Source organism: Rhynchophorus ferrugineus, unplaced genomic scaffold (assembly GCF_030347505.1).
Source record: "Rhynchophorus ferrugineus isolate W39M unplaced genomic scaffold, kcgeb_rfMv2 rfM3, whole genome shotgun sequence".
NCBI classification, from domain to species: Eukaryota; Metazoa; Arthropoda; class Insecta; order Coleoptera; family Curculionidae; genus Rhynchophorus; species Rhynchophorus ferrugineus.
In genome coordinates this window covers 30,540,230-30,548,135 of record NW_027472582.1, presented here as the reverse complement: position 1 = coordinate 30,548,135, position 7,906 = coordinate 30,540,230, and positions in this window count along the sequence as shown.

Here is a 7,906-nt window from a genome sequence, read left to right as displayed (position 1 = left end):
TTTTCTGGTTTCTACTGAATATTTGATTTTAGGTTAACCTATAAGATGATCAAATATTAAGTCCGATAAGAATGAATAAATTCAGAAGGTTCTCTTGAAACAAATAATCCCTCGTATATTTATCAATTATTTTCGCTTTACACAATTGTTTTTCACATAACTTCAATACTCCTGCACCAAAATTAATATTTTTTTGTTCGTTATTGCCATTACAAGGTTTGTACAAAGAATAAATCTACCCAGAAAGTTCTACAGAAATAATAAAATGTTAATTTTAACAACGAACATTATATAAGTATAAATATACATTTCAGAAAGTATTTTTCAACATGATAATATTTAGTAAACTGTACAAATTTTAGAAACACTTAAATTGGAACTTCCACTACATCTATCTTATTCATCAGACACTGCACCTTCTCATTATTACTTTTTTCGTCCCTCATCGCGTTACTGTAATGCACCTGCACTAAATATTCATTGATGGGTCGACTCTTCAATAACCTTAAGATGTCCTTTTCTCCATAACGTCAATCAAGCATGAATTTAATTTAAAATCTACAGAGAAAAAACGATATTAGTTAGTAATGAACATTTTCGATAAATTTAATAAACTTTTTTTAAAATTAATTGTTAAATATTACCAGAATTTTATTGAAATATTCAGGCATTAACATTGAGTCACTAACATAATGATTAATTGCTTACAACATATTTCTTCAGTAATTATATTGAAATTAATTAATGTTCAATCTATTAAATCGTGTTAAGAAACCCGCTTATTTTATTACAGAAATCGTACCCTTGGAACATCACCCTAGCATTAAAATATCGAAAAGTTTCTTAACCCTAACGGATATCAGAAACTTACTTCCAGCGAGCAAGGGTAATTGCTTCAATTTACAAGAAATAAAAGAGATAATAAATCATGAGAAAAACGCAAAACAAAATTTTCAAAATGGAATTGTGGCGAGTCACAAGAAAGTTTCGGTATAATTAATTTGAATGGTTGATTATAAATCAACAGTGTTAGAACACTTATTCAATTTAATTAATATTTGAGAGCTTGAGGTTCTGCAATAAGACGTAAATAAATCAAAATCGTTGGCATACAGCTAACACCAAAATTCAAATATTACTTTCGGTGCAACTTAATATAATTTTCTCATTTTATTATTAGTATTAAAGTTGTATATTTCAATGTTAAATGTTAAATATACGCTCATATATAATTCAATATAATTATGATATATATTTATAAATGTTTTGGTAAAGGTTATGTTGATTTCTATTAAATATTTTTAAATTCGATTCGAAACTATATTTCGATATGGTTTTTTAATATAGTCAGAGCCGGCTTGGTGGCGCAGTGGTAAATGAAATATGACAATCATCATTGTATGTTGCGATAGTCGCGGGTTCGTATCCTGCTGGGGCATGGTCGTAAATTTATATTTGTGATTTTCCTAGATAAGAGTACAAAATCCAACAAGCATAATGATCCCAGTCAAGCTACTAACCAGACTGGGTCAGACCGGATGTCTTCTGGGATGATTTCTAAGTTGGTCACTCGCCAGCCGGTAGGCTTAATGCCGAGTACCATGGTTCGGAGCCCACGTCAGCAGTGGATCTAGTCTAGATAAGCCTTTATTGGTAAAAAGGAGACTAAAATATAGATGTATAAAAAAATAAAGTCAGATACAAGATTAGCAACATGTTGTCCAATAGATACTTTTTATTCACCGCGAAAAGTTACACAGTCAAGCTACTCATGCTAATGCTAAAAATGTATTATTAAAATTAATGCTGGTTGGGGATAATGGCCAATTTTGGTAAAAATATATCGTTTTCTACTCTTTCTTACCCCTCGCTCTTCTCTAAACAATATCTACATAGTTGTACTAAAAGGAGTATATATCGTTAGTACTTTTGTTAAATAATATTTTACTAGTATCAGGCATTATTAAATTAATAGACGAGAACTCACTTAATGAATCTATAAATAACGAGCTTTTTGCGACATATTTGCTTGTATAATCTGTTTATTTTACTATTTTTATTCGCGAAGGCATAAGCAAGGCCGACATACCTTTTCCATTTGAGATTACTATATTTTCAAAATTTAGTCCTTACTTATTTTCAATTGTGTCCTCCGCTCTTGCGCAGATTCTGCAAGCTCGAGTGGCACAATGAACTATAAGTGTATGACCTTGAATTGTATATCTGTAGCGATCATCATTGGAATTTTTTTTATTATTTAATTAATACATTGTTACTAGTCGTTTCCGTCTAACCTACAATTTGTCTTTATACTAACTTAAATCTAGGTATATAACTAAGAGGCACCTCACTACACAACACTGCACAAGATCAGATGGTTTAATTCTTTTGAGTCCGTGTCATGTTCTGGTGGTATACAAAAGTTGCAATATTTCAGTATTCGTATGAGAATGGAGTCTTTCCTCATGTCCCCTTGCAATTCTCTTGAGTTCTTGACTGACTGTGGGTATCGAAGGTCTTGATGTAGGTAATCAGTCTCTAGTATTTGGGTGTACCCATAATAACTCTCAGGAGTTTGTTCTGAAAAATTTGTCTTTTATTTATGTCACTCTTTGCAGAGCATCCCCATAATTGAACTCCGTATGTCCATATAGGTTTCAATATTTGCTTATATAATAGCAATTTGTTATGTACTGATAATTGTGATTTTCTTCCAATTAGACAGTATATTTTCCTATAATTGAATTACAGTTCTTTTCTTTTCTTCTTTATATGTTCCTTCCAGCGAAGTTTTGCATTGAGATCCATTCCGAGATATTTAGCGTTGTTGCTATATGGAATGATAGTGCTATTTATTTAATGTTATTGGTGCTTGTACGATCTGTTTATAGGTGAACTGCACATGTACAGATTTACTTTCATTAATTCTTATTTTCCAAGCTTGTATCCAATTATTTATACTTGCCTGTTGTAATTTTCGTGAGGTTTCTTCACTATTGTCTCCGACAGCTATAATCGCAGTATCATCAGCAAATGGAGCCATCGTGATATTTTCCATTTATGGTATATCACAAGTGTAAAGTAGATAAGGCAATGGTCCCAGTACACTGCCTTGTGGTACACCTGCTTTAGCTTCTTTTATTGTAGAGTAAGCTTCTTCTTGTTTGACTCTAAAGTCATTATTTGGTTTTAATGTATGATTTTAATAGTTCAGTGTGTTGTTTTGGTAGCATTTTCTGTAGTTTATGAACAAGGCCTTCATGCCAAACCTTATCGAAGGCTTGTGCTGCATCTATGAATATAGCTGAGCATGATTTTTGACTTTCATAAGCTTTTTCAATAACATCTGTTATTCTGTGGGTTCATTCTGTGTGTGTGTGTTTGTTGTGGTTCATCTGAATTCTGTTTCAATTGTTGAGTGTTTGTTAATAAACCGAAACTGGTGTGTTGGTGTTATGTTTTTTTTTTCTCTAATCATCATTGGAATGAATGGCCATAATACACCTTTTATTAATTTAATTTTTTGAATTGTAGGCTCCTCTAATATTATTTATAATTTTTTATCGAAAATATAGCAACATTGTTAAACCGTGTTACAGTGATAGCTCGGAGGATAATTTGTCCGTGTGGCAAATCAAATTCATGAATTTTATCAGATAATTTACAACTTCAACCTTCAATCAACCTTTAGTTACAACGTCCAGAGACCCATATGTTGGAATAATAATTTGAGTTTAATTTTGTGTAATATTATAAATGATGTAATTAACAGCCTAAACATTGGTATTTTTCGTTACTAATATTCAATGAGCCACTGGTTACTTTCGTCGTTAACTAGTCTATTATTCATTTATTATCATTTTTCCATTTCCATTATTTAACAGTTCTACAATATAAGCGATAAGTGAATTCTCGATATTTCTGCAATACATTCGATAATTGGATTCCCGATTGTTCTAAGATAATTTGATTTATTTTTATATATTTGAATACCCACATTAGTTTTCAAAACTAATTTTCAAACATATCACTAATACATCGCGCAAAAGGCTAACAACTTGAAATATTACTGCATTTTCGACTTTCTGTATATTATTTCAGATTAGTTCTTCTATTGTTGAATTAGCAGAATTATTTCGAGAAAACATTTATTTTTAATTCATATGATTTCTTATTAACTCTTTCAATTCGAGTTTTACGTACTAAATAATACCTTGCCTCTAATTAGCAAAGTTCCCATTGATTCAAATTTATTGAAAGTGTAATATACAATAATTATTGAACTATTTCAATATGGCAACTGTTGACATTAGATGTCAATTTTCATATTAATATTATTTTACTCCTATTGCTATCCTTTTTATCTTTCCTAATACCATGACATTTCACTTATAATTTATAGTTTATAAATTATTAATAGATTTAAAAAATTATTGTAACCTATGATAATGTAACACGTTTGGCTTTTCACATTCACAGCAGTCTATATTTATTTACTATCCTTTAATAGATAGAAGTTTAAGAAGCAAAAACCTGTGGGATAAATACATTCCACACAAAATTAAATCCGATTAGATAGTTTACATGAAATTTATATGAAATCAGTAATAATACTGTACTCTATATTAGTTTGTGTGATTTGGCTCTGTTTAATCTTCGAATTTCCTGGGCATTGTACATATACGTTGAAATCATCAATGTGTAGTTATATTACGAGCTAAATACCTAAAACAGAATGAAAATGGTACCGTTGACAGATACCGATTTCTATTGAATAATTTGAACGCTATATTATTTTAAAATTATAAATAGAGATTCTTCCATGACAATATTCAGCTACAGCCAGTTGCAGCCGTTATGAAGGATACATTTTTGCCACTCGAACAGGTCCTGCTATACCGAGCGTATACGCCAGATATAGCTCCTTCTGATTATCACTTGTTCACGGTTTCGAAAGACTGAAGAATTGTGAAAATAGATCGATAATTGGATCCCTGTCAAACCAAAATCGTTATTTCGACACAGTATACTTATGTCGCCAGAAAGAAAAACATTTTGAACTATTTGGATTTTAAGAAAGTTTCTTTTTAAAAATAAAATGCTCAAAATATATACAATATTAATGGAGTTAACCTGATTTCTTCGACTGCCTCTTCTTACGAAAACCAGTAATCAAATTTTGCCTCAATTCACGTCAACTTTAATTAAAGTTTACATTTCATTACAAAAACACATGAAGCATAATCACCAATCATAAATTATGTATTGGTAAAAATTAAATTTTCGAAGCTCTATACTAGTCTAGCCGCGTTTCAAGAAAGTTTCCGTTAACGCGAAAAATTTTAAATTAAACTGCTGCTTATAATATAGCCTCGTTTATGAAGTTCTTTGCCATAACGTTAGCGGCATGCTAAACTGGAACAGTATTTGTAGTTTTTCTTAAATTTTTGTTAAATTTTAATTAACTAAGAGAAATATCAACAATTATTATTTTTATGAGTCTTACGGAGACTGAAACATCTAATTATAAATATTAATTAATAAGTAAACATAGTTTTATAATAATAGAACTAAATCATATTTTTTAAATTGTACTCTCTTGGCGTCTTCACTACTCTTTCCGCTACCACTTGCTAGATGAAAGTATGAATATTTTTCACCCTACATATTCTTTATCTTATCTCAAATTACATTGCTCCCAGGTAAAATTACTTTATTTTGACAAATAATTTACCTATTAAGCTACACTTTTTGATACTAAGAACAAATAAATCAAATATTTTTGTACAACAAGTAATTTTAAGAAATATCTGTTATTACTATAGCTATAATAATACTTTAAAAAAATTGATTTTTTATCCGCTATCGGTGATCTATTCTTCAAATTGATAAAGCACTTACCGGTTACGTAAAAATCAGCATTAACGAATATGATATGCAATAATTATACACAAATTTGATACATAATTAATTCAATGTTGAAATTATATATAAGGAGGGAAATAAACATTGAAAATTACACATTTTATTTAAAAAATTATTAAATAAAATGAAATCATAAAAATAATTTCTATAAGCCTTTCTATTTTTATAAAAACACCATATTTAAATTAATGTATATATTTAAACAATTGACTAGAACTCCAAGAACCATATAAATAAACATTACCATAAAAAAGACCAAAATCGTTTAGATTAAAGCCAGCTAATATAGTTAAAATCAAACGAAAAAACCACCACTACATATGAAAGCCGTAAATCATCCTAAAAATCTCCAAATATGAACAACTATGATCACTACTGTTCTCGATCCACAAACCCCATTAATGAATTGACTACCTGGAGCTTTCGATTAACGTATTGTACATTTACTAGCCTAAAATAAATGGATGATCGTACTTTTAAGCTGAATGAGATCTCAGTCAGTATGTTACATCATTATTTTTACAAAATACTAATTAATTTACCTATACTAAATTACCTATAATAATGTATTGTATTTTCTTTGAAATTAGATCATTAGGGTGTCGTTCATAGTTTTATATTTTGTTTATTTGATCCAGGCCTACTTTTGTTAGCAAATTTAATTATTTCATAGCATCACTGTACACTATTCTTACATCTTAGCAAAATGCTGTCTAATTTCTTCTTCTCTGATTATCTGAATTTCACATTTTTCGACTTTCACTCTCAACCAATTCTAGCTACATGTTTCTCTATTCTACCTATAAAATAAAATTTAAATCATTACTAACATATATTATGTTTAGAATAAATGTCTAATTATTACCAGTTACTACAATTTTAGCTACTATTCTTGACGGACAAACCTCACTCTGATTTGACTACTTTCAACACATCAATTTCTTCTCTGTTCTTGTTATCACTAAATTTTAGCATATGATGTGTTATAAATATGGCCCCTAACTTTTCCACTCTAAATAAAATAGATGCTGTCTGGATATTATAAATTTTAAAAATTTAACTTTACATTCTGCACTTACCCTTGTTCTTCCATATTTTAAACCACCAAGAATCACAGAACAATTTAATTATTATTACTACAGAATTATTAATGTAACACAAATTTTCACAAATTCACACAATTCTTCTAGATTTTTTTTTGTTGTTTTAACTTGATCGACTGCCCCGGTCGACTCGAAATGAATACCGCCATTAGAAAAGGAAATCAACATAGTTTATTCTTCTCTATATTTTTTTTTTATCCAGGATAGTGTTCGTGTGCCAAATCCGGAGAGATTTGTTAAACAATATATCCTTATTTTCTAATTTTCTCATCGACATTTGTGTTATTCAATTAGTATTCTATTACAGAAACTGTTTCAAAATGGGAAACAACCTTCAGCATATATGTATTGTAACTAGTGAGAATATTTTTGAAGTATTACTACTTATTACCGTAATAGTGTTTTTATGATATGATTTTTCTAATAATATTTGTCTGGAATGCAAAAAATAATTATGTAGATACACATTATATTACAGTTTTTAATAGAGATTCTTTTATTATGCTTTTATATCTCGTTTATTATATAGACTGGCACATTAACAAATTAGTTTCATTACGTAAAAATAATGGGAGCGAAGTACTTTATTTATTTAATAAACACTATAGAAATGAGTATGAAATATAAATATAAAATGTTTCATTGCCTTTTTTAATGGAAGTGTTTTAAGCGCAAATGAAATAGTTTATTGGTATATGGAACGCAAATATTGTTTTCCATTTTTAATAAAATGAAAAACATTATTTTATAAAATATTTTAAATATAAATCAGGTTTTAGTTAGAGAGGTCCAAAATTATTTATGAATTATTAAAATAAAATGCATATTTTTTAAATATGTTTCGATGTTGAAACGATAGAAACCGTATTGAACCATGT